Here is a 17,625-nt window from a genome sequence, read left to right as displayed (position 1 = left end):
CCTTTTACGGCGCCGTTCACTCCGTACCGCCAGGGTCGTAATGAGGCCCACTGTGTTTAAAGTGTCCTAATCTTTGGATTAGTGGTGTTGTAATATCCATCAATATTACCCTACTGTGCCCCGTTTTAAAGTATGTTTGTTATGACCTTTTGTGCATGATTTTAAGGATTTTTTAATTCATTGTGAAATCTTTTTGCGATGTATGTAATGTTGTTTCTGTGTTTGATGGATTTTTTTGCATCCGAATAAAACTTGTTTGAATGACTGAAGAAACAAATCAACCAGTGGTTACTTACTCAGACAAAGACTGTCCAATCAGGGCAAATGGTGCATTGCATGTTACACTACACTACACATGTTGACGACGAGTAATGTAAGGTTGTTTTCCATTGGCGGTCACAGAGTTATGGCTAATTGTTTTGTGTGTTGTTCTTTTGCATGAATTCCATCATTTTGCAACCATTCCTTTAGGGATTTATTTTGGTGTTGGCCCTCACATATAATTTAAGGTTACCCTAACCGGTTTGGGATACACCTGTTTGCTTTTGCCCTTTGTGTTGCTCATTTCATGTACTGTACTAATTGTGGATATTTGTATGTCATTTATACTGGCATTTGTGGCTACAGCATTAATACTTGAGGCGCCTGACAAAACCATTGTCACCAGTAATAGGATAAGCTATTATAATCATAATCATCCAAGAATGGTAGCACCTGTCAGGCACACCTGAGAACTGAGGTACTTGTGCAGGCTGAGATCGGCTTCTCTTCTACCATCAGTGTGGTAGCATGTGCATTGCATGGGACAGAAAGCTGGTGAGGCATTGGAGTGAGGTATTTTACCTACTTTACCCCAGGCATCACTTGAGATGCACATCAGTTTGATGGCAGAAGTAAACATTAGCTCTTTCGGATACAAAGCATTTCCCTAATTAGTTAAATCTATGTCATAGTGTTTTTTGTTTCTGTCAGAGTGTTTTTGTGTGCAATGCATTCTGATTGCTTCGACCAATGCTGGGGTACAGTTTGGACGGGAGAGCCAGCTAGATAGAAAAATAGTTATAGCAGGAGGACATGTGGGTAGCGCAGATAGGTAGATGGATGGAGCAGTCAGATAGATGGATAGAGTAGACAGGTAGATGGATAGGATAGACAGGTAGATGGATCGAGTAGACAGGTAGAGTAGACAGGTAGATGGATAGAGCAGACAGGTAGTTGGATAGAGTAGACAGGTAGATAGAGTAGACAGGTAGATGGATAGAGCACACAGGTAGATGGATAGAGCAGACAGGTAGTTGGATAGAGTAGACAGGTAGATAGAGTAGACAGGTAGATGACAGAGCAGACAGGTAGATGGATAGGAGAGACAGGTAGATGGATAGAGTAGACAGGTAGATAGAGTAGACAGGTAGATGGATAGAGCAGACAGGCAGATAGATAGAGTAGACAGGTAGATGGATAGAGCAGACAGGTAGATAGATAGAGTAGACAGGTAGATGGATAGAACAGACAGGCAGATAGATAGAGTAGACAGGTAGATGGATAGAGTAGACAGGTAGATAGATGGAGTAGACAGGTAGATGGATGGAGCAGACAGGTAGATAGATAGAGAAGACAGGTAGATGGATAGAACAGACAGGCAGATAGATAGAGTAGACAGGTAGATGGATAGAGCAGACAGGTAGATAGATAGAGTAGACAGGTAGATGGATAGGAGAGACAGGTAGATGGATAGAGTAGACAGGTAGATAGATGGAGTAGACAGGTAGATGGATGGAGCAGACAGGTAGATAGATAGAGAAGACAGGTAGATGGATAGAGCAGACAGGTAGATAGATAGAGAAGACAGGTAGATGGATAGAGTAGATAGATAGATAGATAGATAGATAGATAGATAGATAGATAGATAGATAGATAGATAGATAGATTAGACAGGTAGATGGATAGAGCAGACAGGTAGATGGATAGAGCAGACAGGTAAATGGATAGAGTAGATAGATAGATAGATAGATAGATAGATAGATAGATAGATAGATAGATAGATAGATAGATAGATAGATAGAAAGATTAGACAGGTAGATGGATAGAGCAGACAGGTAAATGGATAGAGTAGATAGATAGATAGATAGATAGATAGATAGATAGATAGATAGATAGATAGATAGATAGAGAGATAGATAGAAAGATAGATAGATTAGACAGGTAGATGGATAGAGCAGACAGGTAGATGGATAGAGCAGACAGGTAAATGGGCAGATAGGCAGGCATTCTGTTAAGTGAAACGCACCTGTGCATGCGAGTGATACATTGCAATGTGTGCACTCTGCTTGAAGAGAATAAAGATATCATCAACAAATGTAGATATTGAATTCACCTCGTGCTGCTGTGGTGAATGCTACAATTACATTTTGGTGTATCCATTATGATCACCGAAGATGAATTGTTCCACTCGTCCCCATCGTTATATGTTCATTTTCTTACTTTATCCTGTTTTAGAATGACCTTGCTATCTTTTTGCCTGTCATACCAGCCGGAGTCTATTTTCCCGGAGAGAGTTCTATAAACTGATTTACTTTTGCTAGCATCAATTTACTAGATTGGATCACGTGGAGATGCCAACGCATTTCAAAACCAAACCAATTTTACAATTGGCTTTGCGATACAGTGGGGGCATAAATATTCATCAAACGTGTAGTGTAAATCTTTCTCTTTGGTAATGGAGCAAGTTAAAGCAAACTGAAAGCTTTGCTGCCACAGCTTTTCTTGCACTTTCAGCACTGAGTTATAGTAATGACTGCTAAGAAACAGAAGAGCACTTACCAAACGGTGAGGGATTGTTCGCAGTAGCATGACTTCTGAGGCCACCTTGCATACACACAATCATGTGTTTACAAATAGCAGGGATTAAACTGTGGTTAATGCAATTGTTAGACATGCTCACCAATTTGGTTTGAACATTGAAAGAAGTGCATTTTTGAGATTCTGGGCATTGCGAGTGTTAGGTAGAATCATATGTAGTACCCTTTGGGAACACCACACACAATTAAGACTACAAGTGCAAGTAAAATTTCACCTTTGGTACAAGCCTGTACTACACAGTAAAGTGGTAACGATGGCTGAGCAGCCAGACTTATCTCAAGAGTGAAGTGAGCAGTATCAGAAGTTACACAAAGGACAGTAATTACTATGGTTCAAATAAACACTGATTCAAGGTTTCTGAGTAAAAGAATGTACATTTAATTACACCATCAGTTATAAAACAGTTCACTATTGTAAAGCAGCAGAAAATCGCAATCTTAATACACTACAATAACCCCCAATCAATTCTAGACAAGTTAAGCTCAAAATGCAGTGGGAGCAAAATGGCACTCCAGCAATTTAAAAGGGAGGAAAAGACAAGGTTATCCAAAATCAACAACACCAACAAGTGATATTTGTTTAACTGTTTGCAGTCCTTTTCGGCTTTTACTTCCTCTTTGGGCGATTTCTAAGTGCAAATAATAAACTGTTGTTGTCTTGGATGCTGCACCCTTAAGTGAGTATTGCGGCTGCTGCAATATATATTAAAATTTTCTTTTTGGAAAACACTTAGGTGGAATGCGCTTCAGGAAAAATAATATATCCGTCACACCAGCAAATTCACTTTTTAAGTAATATTTATTTTTTGCATTAGTAGCATGCAATATCCTTTTTTCCAAACACTGATTCACAAACTGATAGTTGTTTTGCCTCTCAACAAGTGTTTCCCCACGTCTTATGCTCGTGGTTCATCAGGAGAGATGCTAAGTTCCTTATTGAGTAAACATATCTCTGATTAATAATTCCTCTTTCGTTTTGTCTCTCTCATTTTTATGAGTTCTTTTATTAGTAAATTTCTTTTATTTTTACTCTGTACGATTGCCTTCAGTCCGCCATAGTCCGCGCTACGTAGCTGTGATGTGAAGCACCTATTGCAGAGCTATGTGTTCATATTCAAAATTAGAATATCACATTCCAGCAAGGCTTGCTGAGCCTTTCCTATGTCTGATAACCCTGCCTGCAGATGTACTTGGTTTTGCAGAACAACATCTACTATTATCATTAATGTACCTGCACCAGATAGGGGTTGCTTTAAAATCTAACATATCATGCGCATGCTGAAGGTCTAGACATTGGTTTGTTCAGATGGGATGTTGTAAAACCTAGGCAATCACCTCCAACGATGGCATAAACGTTTAGTCTAAGAGGTGAATAAGTATCCAAATTCAAGACTATGGAAAACATTTGTTCATGCTTGTATCCTGGATTTGCCAGGAGATGATATAGTGATCCTGGTCAAATCATCTAATATTTGTCACATTACTGTGTTGTCTTCTGTGAGGTTTGCCTTCTTGCATGCTGCTGGTATCGTTTAGCCCATTACTTGATCTTTCTTCTGATGTAGGCCAGTTGGGCGGAAGGGTTGGTAGACAGAAGAGAGGGGACCAGATTATGCAGGCCTCGGGCAAGCATATATTAAGGTCTGCTTATTTGACACAAAAAAAAAACAGTTTGCCTGTTGGTAAAGGTCAAAGGGTTTTATGCACTTTTATAGAAGAAAATGTCACAAGCCATTGTTTTGGAAGTATTTAAAGCATTAAAATACAAAAGACAAACCCAGATTAAATCTGTTAAATCACATCGATTGTTATGCTGGTATTTATATACTTCCGTTGATGATGGAGGGAATGAAGCTAGAATCATTCCCATTTTGCATAACACCCTTCTATAATATTTTGTTTAAAAATGGTCATGTTTTTTAATGTGGTATGTGCACTTTCCAAGTCCGTTTTTATAAAATGAGATTGTTTTAGTGCATGGTAAGAACTGTAAAAGAAAGTGTTCAAATGCAGAAATTGCAGAGTTGGCACAAATCCCAGCTTCACCCCTTCACCCCTTAACCAATGTGTGATCCTAGGCATATCATTTATTCTTGTATTGCCTAACCTCTCAATATTGCCAGTCCCTAAAACTTTCAAAATTGTCAGTCCTTCAGAGTCATGTCCTTCTCATGGTATGATCTTCATAAAAGCATTATTGATGGTTTCACTGGCTATAGGGTTGCTTTCACTTTAACAGTGATCATATTTGTATCGCACACCACAGGCATTTGTTCCTTTGATATCTAATAGCAACACTATTTGAAAACCATATCCCATTTCTAATCTCAGTCTGTCTAGATAAAGACACCTTCCTGGTAGCTTCTAATCTGCATCCACTATCCATGCTACGGTATGTGTAGCTTTCTCCTTCCTTCCAATTGGTCTCCTCTATTTATGCTTGAGCACTTTTGCAGTCTGTGAGGCAGGTAATCGGAGTTCTCTGTCTATTATGGGTTACATGTACCTTTTACATACAGTCCTGCATTAATACTACAGGCTGCATACCTTCCTGGATGCCATCAATAGAAAGTATCCTGTATGTACTAGAACAGTAACCTCTTTGTAGACTGCTAATGTTGTTCTTCAAATGCTACTTGTTTATCATTCTGATTAGAGCAAGAATGAAAAGGGTAAGGGGACTTAAAGGGAGTAAACGTGCATATTATGCTGGGAGACAGCAAATCAACCTATAGGTTGTGAGCGTGACTGGTGGGGAGTGGGGAGTGCAACCAGTATTCTTGATTCCTTTGGTTTGGTGGAGGGGGCTCCAAAGAAGTCCATGCACAGGGCCCCAAAAGTGCTTAAGATGGCCCTGTGCAGAGGATCACACAGTTCAGAGTAGTTTGAGGTTAAGTCTTTGCCAAGAGTTCAAAACGAAGTTGGTCGGAGGAAAAGTTATTCAAAAGAGTAGAGAAGGACAAACCTTGGAGAGGCGAAAGATTTCAAACACTTTCACCACGGTCGGATGGAACGAACGACCGGATTTGCACAGTACCTTAAATGAAGAAGAATGCTGTAGCTGAGGCGGTTGTTCCTGGCAGTTCCTGCAGGCTCATGGTTCCTGAAGTGACTGTCGTGGTGACAAGAAGGAGGAAGACTAGAGGGTCCTGCTGTCATACACAAACCAGTCCCGCCACCAGGCGCCCTTTCAGATACACCAGCACACACAGTTACTGTCCCCGGGTTGCAGCCCACCTCCCGGGACAACTCCTTACCTAGGGTGCGAGGGAGTCGCCATAGTCAACGAGGACGGGCAGCGCGGAGAGTTCGACCCGGTTTGCTGCCTCGCTTCCATTGGCAACTCCCATGGAGGCTACGTTCGGGTTGGAACACCCGATTGCGGTTACTTCCTGGTTCCGCGGTGCTCTCCCGATCACGTGCCCAGAGCTCCGCTCACGTGATCGGGAGCCGGCACGCATAAAGCCGGGAAGTTCGGGTTCACTCACCGCTTCACAGCTGTTCTACGACTCTGTTCGGCAATTGCAGCATTCACGTTGATACTACGGATTTGGACCTTGGCTTACGGAACACGGACTGGCTTGCTGACTCCTCGGATCTTGTCGCTCGGATATTGGTACTTTGGACACTCGGCTTTTGCTTAACGGATTGTTTTCGGATTGCCCTTTCTTGACTCTACGATCTTCGGCCACTGGCGCTACGTGGTAAACTCAAGTGCCTACCAAGTTACAGCCAGGTTACAGGTGCAGCCGGCTATTATCACCTGGGACACGGCTGACTCGGCTGTCCGGATCTACGGCGCTCCCCCGCACCAGGCCCAACACCCCATTATCATCCCGGTTGGGTTTAGGTAAGAGATTATTACACGCTTCTGCATATCACAGTACTGTGTTTGCCTGTGCTAACCTTACCTTCCATTTAACAGCCTCCGGGGTCCAGGACGTCATCAGATCCGGCGAAGAAACATAAACACCTGTGGCCTCAAAGCTCGCACAGGGAGTTTATTTACTCATCCCTGTGGGTGATTTGTGGACAGAGGTCCATTACTCTCCACTACGCGGCAAGTTACGACAGACTGTGAAGCCGTTGCGTCGTGGAGAGTATGGAACCGGAGGACCCCGTGGCTGCCTTGGTACAGGCACTCACATTACTAAGAGCAGATATGGTTGCCGCTACTGCTACAATACACCAGAGGTTAGATTTGATTCAGAGCACACAACATCCCTTGCCCGCTGATGCGGAGTTCGGGGAGGCTGCTGCTGCAGCGCAACCCCCAGCTGTCCAGCCGATTATACCTCAGCCTCCTACTGCTCCTGCAGCACCTCAGGTTCCGATACTCATGTCCACGCCTTTTCCCTTGGCTGCTCCAGAAAGGTTCCACGGTGACCCTAAAAAATTTCGCACATTTGTAAACCAGTGTAAACTGCATTTCCTCTGTAGACCTGAGCTTTTCCCTAACGCCACCACTAAAGCGGCGTTCACCTTGTCCCACCTGGCCGGCACCGCGGCAGAATGGGCCAACCCTTTGCTGGAGAACGACAACCCCGTCCTATACGATTTTGAACTACTAGTCACAGAATTGTCCCGTGTGTTCGACACGCGTCACAAAGCCCAGTCTCGGGACCTCGAGCTGTTAGATCTGACTCAAGGGAGGAGTTCTCTCCTTGAATACATTGCTCGTTTTAATCAACTAGTCGCTGAGACATCTTGGCCTGAACCAAAGAGGGCGGTCGTTTTCTATAGGGGGCTTAATAACACCATGAAGGATGCTATGGCCGTGGTTCCATCTTTGCCCACTACCCACACTGAGTTAGTGGACCTCGCATTACAAATTGATGCAAGACGTTCCGAACGTCGGTCTGAAACAGGAATCCCCATTTCACCCTCCTCTTCCTCTGGTACAGGCATCGAACCCATGCAAATAGGTGGCATTCGCAGTCCCATCACGCAATCAGAAAGGGAACGCAGAAGAACCGACCATGCCTGTTTTTACTGTGGTCTAATTGGCCATTTTGTAAAATCCTGTCCCAGACGCCCTAAACTCAAGAATCCGGTTTTTCCGAACGCTCGACCCTAGATCCGGGGACTGGATCGAGCAATACTTCCATTTCCCCGGATAGGAACCCCGCTTTTGGCAGGATCAGGCCAGTGTTGGTACAGGCCATGCTTAACCCTACACCCGACATATCCCATGTCGTCTCGATTTACATCGATTCAGGCGCCACGGGCAATTATATCGATATAACTTTGGCCAGATCCTTAAACCTACCTCTGATCACCAAGCAACACCCTGAGCCAGTACAAGCAGTGGATGGTACAGCACTGATATCAGGCCCTATCAAGCAACAAACCGCCCCCATCACCCTCACTATACAAAACACGCATCAGGAAATCATCACATTTGATCTGATTACGATGCCACAGTTCGGAATCATCCTGGGTCTTCCTTGGTTACATCTACATAACCCCTTGATTGACTGGAAGTCGGGGCAGGTCCATTTTGAATCTGAGACGTGCCAGAATTTTTGTCTCACCGCACCTGACGACGCAGAATCACCCCCACGGGCCCTAGGGGGCATAGCACAGCTCACACTGCAAGAGGATATCCCTATGGCTCTCGAGCCTCATGTAGTGGGAGCTGTTGCCGTTGGTTTCCCTACTGATTACCGCGATTTCCATGAGGTATTCGACAAGGGTTCCTCGGAGGTGCTCCCACCACACCGATCCTATGACTGCCCCATTGACCTAATTCCTGATTCCGTGATTCCCTCAGGCCGCATCTACTCCTTATCTCCATCAGAAGAACAAGCGTTGAAGGATTATATCCAAGTCTCATTGAAGGTCGGTCATATACGTCCCTCCACCTCTCCGGCTGCTAGCCCCATATTCTTTGTCCCAAAAAAGGAGGGCGATCTGCGTCCTTGTGTGGACTACCGCCGACTTAATTCCATCACCATAAAAAATCGATACCCAATACCATTGATCACTCCCTTACTGGACAGGTTAAGCCATGCTACCATTTTCACAAAGCTCGATCTCCGCGGGGCCTATAACCTGGTTAGAATCCGCTCCGGAGACGAGTGGAAGACGGCTTTCTGTACACGTTACGGATTATACGAATACGTGGTCATGCCCTTCGGGCTTTGTAATGCCCCTGCTACCTTCCAACGTTTCATGAACGAAGTTTTTCATGATTTGTTGGACGTATGCGTGGCAGTATACCTTGACGACATCCTCATATACTCGCAGGACGTAAAAGAACATATAGTGCACGTCCGCGAAGTGCTGTCCCGTCTCCGCCAACACTCACTCTACGCCAAACCCGAGAAGTGCCAGTTTCACACTGAAAGCGTTGAATTCCTGGGATTCCACATTACACCTGGGGGTTTGGCCATGAACCAGTCCAAAGTCCGTGCGGTTTTGGACTGGCCAAAACCCAACAGTCTCAAGTCCTTGCAATCATTCCTTGGGTTCTCGAATTTCTATAGGCGTTTCATCCAGGACTTCTCGTCTCTGGTAGCTCCCCTCACTGCTCTAACCAGCCCCAAATCGCCTTTTGTCTGGTTGGTTGATCACCAGGCGGCTTTTGACGCACTGAAAACTGCATTCACTACTGCCCCTGTCCTGAAACATCCCGACCCGGAACTCCCCTTTATTGTGGAGGCCGATGCGTCCTCTTTCGCTCTCGGGGCAGTCCTGTCCCAACGTTGCCCTCATTCAGGTCATTTGCATCCGGTGGCATTTCATTCCCGGAAATTCTCTGTTACGGAACTACATTACACCGTCACGGAGAAAGAACTGCTCGCCATCAAAGATGCTTTCTTGGTCTGGCGGCACCATCTGTTGGGGGCGAAGCACACAGTCATGGTGTTCACCGACCACCGCAATCTCCAGGATCTGGCCTCGCTCAAGTGCATCAATAGTCGGCAGGTGCGGTGGCACTTATTCTTTGCGGCCTTTGACTTCCAGATCAAACACCGTTCCGGTCTGTCCCATGGGAAGGCGGACGCGTTATCTCGCTCTCCGGGTGGGGTATCCTTACCTGTGTTCCCAGAAAACCTGTTAAACCAACATGTTATTTGCCTTTGCACCCCACCTTTGTCTCTGCTGGACTCGCTTCGCACATGGGTTTCACTACATCCCGATCAGGTCACCGAGTGGGATCCGGTGTTTCATGAAGGGTTGCCCTATATCCAAGACAGGTTGTGGTTGCCTTCGACCGACACTCGCAATCTTGCTCTGAAATGGTCCCACGATAGCGCCATCAATGGCCATCCGGGACAGAAACGCACGTTGGACATTCTCAGGCGTTGGTGTTGGTGGCCCTCCATGAAACGCGACGTAGAAGGGTATGTTAACACCTGTGCTATATGTGCCCAGTGTAAGCATCGTAGGGGGCGTCCAGTGGGGCTCCTACTTCCGTTGCCTGTACCCCCCAGGCCCTGGCACACGGTTTCCATGGATTTCGTAACTGACCTACCCCGGACAAAGGGATTCGACACCATATGGGTGGTGGTCGATTCGTTTTCCAAAATGGCTCGCTTCATTCCTTGTTCTGGCATCCCTTCTGCCCCAGCTTTGGCCGGTCTCTTCTTTAAATCGGTCTTTTGTTTCTTTGGGTTGCCCACGATTATTGTTTCGGATAGGGGACCCCAATTCACTTCTCGGTTCTGGCGGGCTCTCACGGCTCTCCTGGGTATAGATTCCCGCTTTTCCTCCGCTTACCACCCGGAGACGGACGGCCAGACTGAGAGGGTGAACCAGGCCATGGAACAATATTTGCGTTGTCTGATTTTACAACACCAGCAATCCTGGCTGGGCTTGCTGCATCTTGCTGAGTTTTCGTATAATAATTCCACACATTCCTCCACTGGCTCTTCCCCCTTTTATGTTTTGTATGGCCAGCACCCACGCACCTTACCTATCCCGGACCTAGCACCCTCTGTCAACCCAGCTGCTGTCGCCTGTGCCCGCGACTTGTCGGCTGTTCAAGCTCGGACCCTTACTCATCTTCAGGAGGCCCGGGAGTCCATGAAAGCCGCGGCGGATCAAAGGAGGGCGGTGGCACCTTCCTATGTTGTGGGGGATAGGGTTTGGCTCTCTTCTCGTCACCTTAGGCTGTCTGGTTGTCGCAAACTTTTACCCCGTTTTGTGGGCCCGTATAAAATCACTGCTGTGATCAACCCTGTAGCCTATCGCCTCTCAGTCCCTGCTTCCTGGCGCATCCACCCCGTATTCCACACCTCATTGTTGAAACCCTGTCCGGCCCCTACTCGTCTCCGGTCTTCGCCTGACCCGGTGGCGGTGGGTGACTCCGTGGAATATGAAGTTTCTGCTATCTTGGGTTCTCGCTTTATCAGGGGCGGGCTTTAGTATCTTGTTGACTGGGTGGGTTTTGGCCCCGAGGAGCGCTGTTGGGTTCCTGCTAGGGACGTCCATGCCCCGAGGCTTGTTTCACATTTTCACCGGGATCACCCTTCCTGCCCACGTGGTCGTGGGCCGTTGAGGGGGGGCTCTGTCATACACAAACCAGTCCCGCCACCAGGCGCCCTTTCAGATACACCAGCACACACAGTTACTGTCCCCGGGTTGCAGCCCACCTCCCGGGACAACTCCTTACCTAGGGTGCGAGGGAGTCGCCATAGTCAACGAGTACGGGCAGCGCGGAGAGTCCGACCCGATTTGCTGCCTCGCTTCCATTGGCAACTCCCATGGAGGCTACGTTCGGGTTGGAACACCCGATTGCGGTTACTTCCTGGTTCCGCGGTGCTCTCCCGATCACGTGCCCAGAGCTCCGCTCACGTGATCGGGAGCCGGCACGCATAAAGCCGGGAAGTTCGGGTTCACTCACCGCTTCACAGCTGTTCTACGACTCTGTTCGGCAATTGCAGCATTCACGTTGATACTACGGATTTGGACCTTGGCTTACGGAACACGGACTGGCTTGCTGACTCCTCGGATCTTGTCGCTCGGATATTGGTACTTTGGACACTCGGCTTTTGCTTAAAGGATTGTTTTCGGATTGCCCTTTCTTGACTCTACGATCTTCGGCCACTGGCGCTACGTGGTAAACTCAAGTGCCTACCAAGTTACAGCCAGGTTACAGGTGCAGCCGGCTATTATCACCTGGGACACGGCTGACTCGGCTGTCCGGATCTACGGCGCTCCCCCGCACCAGGCCCAACACCCCATTATCATCCCGGTTGGGTTTAGGTAAGAGATTATTACACGCTTCTGCATATCACAGTACTGTGTTTGCCTGTGCTAACCTTACCTTCCATTTAACAGCCTCCGGGGTCCAGGACGTCATCAGATCCGGCGAAGAAACATAAACACCTGTGGCCTCAAAGCTCGCACAGGGAGTTTATTTACTCATCCCTGTGGGTGATTTGTGGACAGAGGTCCATTACTCTCCACTACGCGGCAAGTTACGACACCTGCACTGCCCAGGGAAGAAGCCAGCAGCAGAGCAAAGCGTTGAATAAAAGGTCTGCTCCTTAAAACCCAAACAGGTTCTGTTCCTCCTGGTGATCCGGTTCACTGCTGCGATGCACAGCAAATTCGACCAGGAGAGGGAGGCCAGCATTTGGTGTTTGGCGAGATGGTTGGTCCCACCAAGCTCAAGGGAAGAAGATTCCTTGCAGATCTTATCTGTCATCAGAGTTTCGGGCGATTCGGACCTGCAGCATGTCTTCACCGGGATTTCCAGTAGTTGCAGCAGTCGTCTTCTTTCAGCTCCTCATTGGTTTTCTCATTCCAGTGCCAACTCTGCCTTCCAAGTCCCAGAGTCCTGCTTTTAAGCAGTTTTCTCCAATTCACACAACCTAGCTGTCAATCACACATCAGGGTGGCTGTCCTCCAGGACTGCCACCTAGCCAATCAAGCAAGAGTGTGACTTGGGTCTCCAAGGAGACCCTGTGCAGGGCATCTCAATCCCCTCCCTCACATCCTGTCCACCCAGACACTCAGGCGCCTAAGGAGGGCTTCTGTGCAGAAGCCCACCAAAGGACGGCGAACAAAGGAACCAAATTTGGTTAGGCACGCAGAGTAAAACACAAGAAAGACCTTTACAAAAAGAAATAGTGAATAAACCCGACCAAAACCAAATAAAAATAAATGGGGTCCAGCGGGTTAAAGTTTGAGGCTACCACCATAGCCTCTAACAGTACTGAGGCTATTTTCATAGTCTGCGGTAGAATAAAAATGGTAGATACCACTGCCACCAGCCAAATCTTAGAGAAAGGGGATGAAATAATGTTCCATAAGAATCAGACAAAAAGAGATAACTATTAACCCTTCCAGTACTCTATTGGAAGATAGGTTGTACTGGATCTGTAAATTTAAAAAGACTAGTAAAGTCAATGGCACCATTACATGTTCTGGGAGACAGTAGTCAGTCCCAGAAAATGGAGTTTAAAGTGGGAAGTCTAAAAATACAACCCTGTGTCACTGCACTAAAAGTGCTGTGTGACACACGGTAAAAAGATGATGCCTACGGAGTGGGTGAGACGCCATAGTCCATGAGCAAAAAATGGTACAACACACAGCAAAAACACATGTAAGAGTGGGGAAAAAGGCTCACACTCTTACCAGGTGAACAAATACATCCTAGAAATCCATAAAAGCTGCTGAGACACTCAATAGGTAAGGGAAATTAGCTATTCTGGAGAATTCTCCCTAACAGCGAGAGAGTTGTGTGGGCCGTATAATACAATAGAACTGATCATAGGGTTTGAACTCTATTCTGAAATCATCATTCAACCATATTGCTGATTCCAGCCACATTGAAATAAGTTATAGTTGCTTGCTATGTGACATCAAGTCGAGCTTTTGACAGTGGGTGAGACCAATATTTGCCTTTCGCCATGAGTTGTCCGAATATACCGCAGCACGTAAATGATGTAATCAACATGCATAAGAGCATGGACCATAGATCAATATTGGCAGACATATTTATGGATACCTGTCTTTTTGCTGAGCCACATAATTGGCTGTGCCGTCAAATCTCACACAGGAGTTGTGTGTTACAGAGGCTCTGTAACTTCATCCCAGATAATTAAGAACTCGATTTTCTATAACATAGGAGCCATGCTTGTGTGTATGTCGTGGAAAGATTTTGACTTACAACAGCAGAACTCAGCACATCATTAAAGACTACATGCAAATATGCAAAACCATACCTTGCCCTTCCCAACCTTCTGCTCTGGGAGATTAGCTGAAATGCCACACCTGGAAAGGAGTCTAAAGCACTACCCAAGGGGAACAACTAGTCCACAGGAAACTCCATGGCACTCAGCCACTGATGACAAGATAAACAAGAACTTGTGGAAAGGTGATAAGGTAGGTTAACTTGGGAAGGTTTGGCGGACCCAGTTGTGAGAATATGACGAAGCAGTTCAATGGCTTGCAGAGGAAGGCCAAGAAGGAAGCCAAAAGGCGTTTGAAGGTGATTGAAACCAACCAACTAAGTAGTAGCTCCTACTCACATCATATGAACAATTCTGAACAACATGCACCACCAACAGCAGGGAGCAGTTGGCCATACCTCTGGTCTTCGAACCTGGTGAGACAGGGTAGTTGCTGGCCTTCTGGCATGTGTGTTGACAAGTATGACAGAAACACTCACACAACTCACACAACCCTTTCTCTCAACTATTTTCTTCTCAGCAATCTCATGGCACTCAACATCCCTCCTATCTTCTCCAACTGCTACACTATAACCTACCCACCCTCTCTTCCAAAGTCTGGACGGAAAAAGCACAAATAAGACATACTGAGATCCAACCCTGGTCTACCCAACGCAGACACCTATGTCAGTGCAACTTCCAGAGAGGTCTTCACCGACACCCTTTCCTCTGTCCTTTCTCCAGATCTTTGGACTCCTCATTTTATCTCCACTCTCCTACCTTTTACATCCTCTCCTATTAATGGTGGCACCAAGTGGGAGGTCCTCTTGGCTTGCTTCTCACCATCATGCTGCATCATTAATGTCTACCACACAGTGACTATCTTAGTTCAGGGTCCTCAACTCAAACTCCTCCTCTTTGACTGGTGCCTGCGTCCCTCACTAACTACCTTTACCTGACTCTCCCCCTACCACTATCTATGTCCCTCCCCCTCTGTCTGATGTACCACGTCCCTGTACTCCACTTCAGAAAACCTTCAAAGGCGGTTACCTCCTTCACCTGACTACTCTTAACGCCTGTTATGCCAACAATCGCACATGCCAACATCTGCCTCCTTCTTGAAGACACTGACCTCAACATCCTCGCTCTTACCGAGATATGGTTCAATGTCAGTTCAGTCACTGCTTTTGAGTCCCTTCTCCCTGATGGCTTCAAGATCATTTCCAAGCCACAACCTCACTGTGGGGTTGCCTTTATCTTCCCTGAGTAGGTTCCTTCCTCCGTCATACCCACCCAGCTCTATTTTTCCTTCCAGAGCTTGGTCTGCAAGTTGGTCATCTCTACCTCCTCCTCCGTGACCATTGCTACTATCCACAGGCCTCCCAGTGCTACCAACCCATTCCTCTCTGAATGGACTGATTTTTGTTCCTCCCTACTCTCAGCCACATCCAATCTCCTCCTCATGGGCGATTTCAACATCCACTTGGACTCCCCTTTCACAGCATCTACTCTCTTCCTTTGGTCAGACCATGCACTCTTCTCACCTGGGTCCCCTTGGCCCTCTGACCGCACCTCCAAAAGCCCAGCCAACCTCTGCATCCACCTTCATCCCTCCCACCCCCACAGACTCCACCACCGATCCTGCTCTCAGCAACCTCCATTTGGCCATTACCAACTGTGAAAGGGTCAATCACATGAGGGCTTATAGTATATGAAACCAGGGGATCTTATCTGATAACATCCGGCCTCACAGCACCTCACAGCACCTTACAACATTATTCAGAATAAAGGAATGAGTGAACGAGGGCGGGACATATACATGATAAAGGACATTTTTAACTTGTGAATGGGAGAAGAGATTAACTTTTTAGGTGCTTTTATCCAAGCTAGTCTCCTGTGTGTTCTGGTTGCCAGGTGACGGAGGATGAAGAGAGGGAGAGCCGTTATGCCTGGGCTTATTAGAAGGTAGTCCTGAAAAATGATCTTCAGTTAAAGAGTTGGTTTTAAATAGTTAGAGAAAGAAACATTGATCGGAGTGTGAGCTGCGCTGGAAGGAATCCTGAAGTCAAATCCACAGAAATAAGTTGCTATGCTTATAGACATTGACTTTGTTGTGGTCTGTGAAAGGAGAAGCTCCACGAACAGCTGATAACTGACAGCTGAGTTTGTGAGGAGCACTGAGAGATGTGAAGCAGAGAAGTGATAAGGGACTGAGCCGAGCTGAGAGATCGGGGAGCTGAAACAGCTGATCTCATTTCCCGAATGTAGGGAAAGGAAAGGCCCGGGTTGTGAGGACCTAGGAGCCATCAGTGGAACTGCAGGTACCAAGAATTAATGTTAAGCCTGCTGCGAGGACCTCTAGGAGCCATCAGTGGAACTGCAGGTACCAAGACAAAAATTTAAGCCTGCTGTGAGGACCTCTAGGAGCCATCAGTGGAACTGCTGGTACCAAGAATTAATGTTAAAGCCTGATGCGAGGACCTCTAGGAGTCATCAGTGGAACTGCAGCTAGGAAAAGAGACGAACGAAAGGATAAAGAGAAAGTCAGACTTTAATAATAAGAAATAGAGTGCAAATTTGAAGGAGAAAATAATAAAAACAAAGAAGAAAGAATGCAAAGACTTTTAAGATGGGATTGAAAGAGGCTGGAGAACATTCAAGTTAAATTTAGTGAGAAGTTGAGAGAATGATTCTGGCACAGCTTCTGGAAGAATCTAAAGACATTTCACTTCAACAGTGAAGAGAAGCTAGACTTCTAAACAACTACAGAGAAGCTATCTTGCAGTTAAAAGTTTGTGTTCAGTTTTTACAGACTATCAAGAGTGATTGCCTTTATTCCCATTTAGAAACTTGACACCAATACCCTTGACACTCTTGCTCCAGTCATGAGGATCCACCTGAAACCTGCCTCCAAACATAATACCTAGTGCGACTCTGAACTTGCAGCCTTGAAACGCAAGTGCAGAGCTGTGGAACGGAAGTGGCAAACCTCAGGCTTACCCCCTGACAAACTGGCCTGCCGCCCTCTCCAAAATCAATACAGACTCTCCATCCATGCCAAGAAAAGGGCCCACATCCAGGCACAGGTATCTGATGCATCCATCAACACGGCTGAACTCTTCAAAATCTGCAGGGAATTAGCCAACCCTTTCACAGTCTCCTCCTCCCTTCTTCCTTCCAGGCCCTCTGCAATGCACTGGCCACACACTTCAACACTAAAACTCTGGACATTGTTAGGGGTTTTATCAGAGAGCTATTACATCATTTAGGTGGTATTTTAGTACTGTGGTAAAATAGTGGTAAAATAGTGCTAACATGTATTTATAGTGATGCCCTATATGATGTGACAAGACTCCCCTCCTCACTCTGTAATCTACTTAGGGTCAACTGTAAGTGCAATATAGCAGACTTTGTACCTGCAGGAACTTGACCGCAAACATTCCAGTCACTTAGCTGAGCAGATCTGTCAAAGACAGTAGTCGAGTTTCAGATGTGTCAGCATGCACAGCCGAGACATTGCACTCACACAGTGTGTCTATCTTTAAACCCACAGTAAACAAATGACACAACCCTGTTACCGTGAATAATGTATCAAGATACGTGGTGACTTTTAGAATTTGCATTTATAATTGAACTTACCG

The sequence above is a fragment of the Ambystoma mexicanum genome, chromosome 3p, assembly GCF_040938575.1.
Source record: "Ambystoma mexicanum isolate Mex_15411 chromosome 3p, UKY_AmexF1_1, whole genome shotgun sequence".
NCBI lineage: Eukaryota > Metazoa > Chordata > Amphibia > Caudata > Ambystomatidae > Ambystoma > Ambystoma mexicanum.
This window is presented reverse-complemented; position numbering follows the sequence as displayed.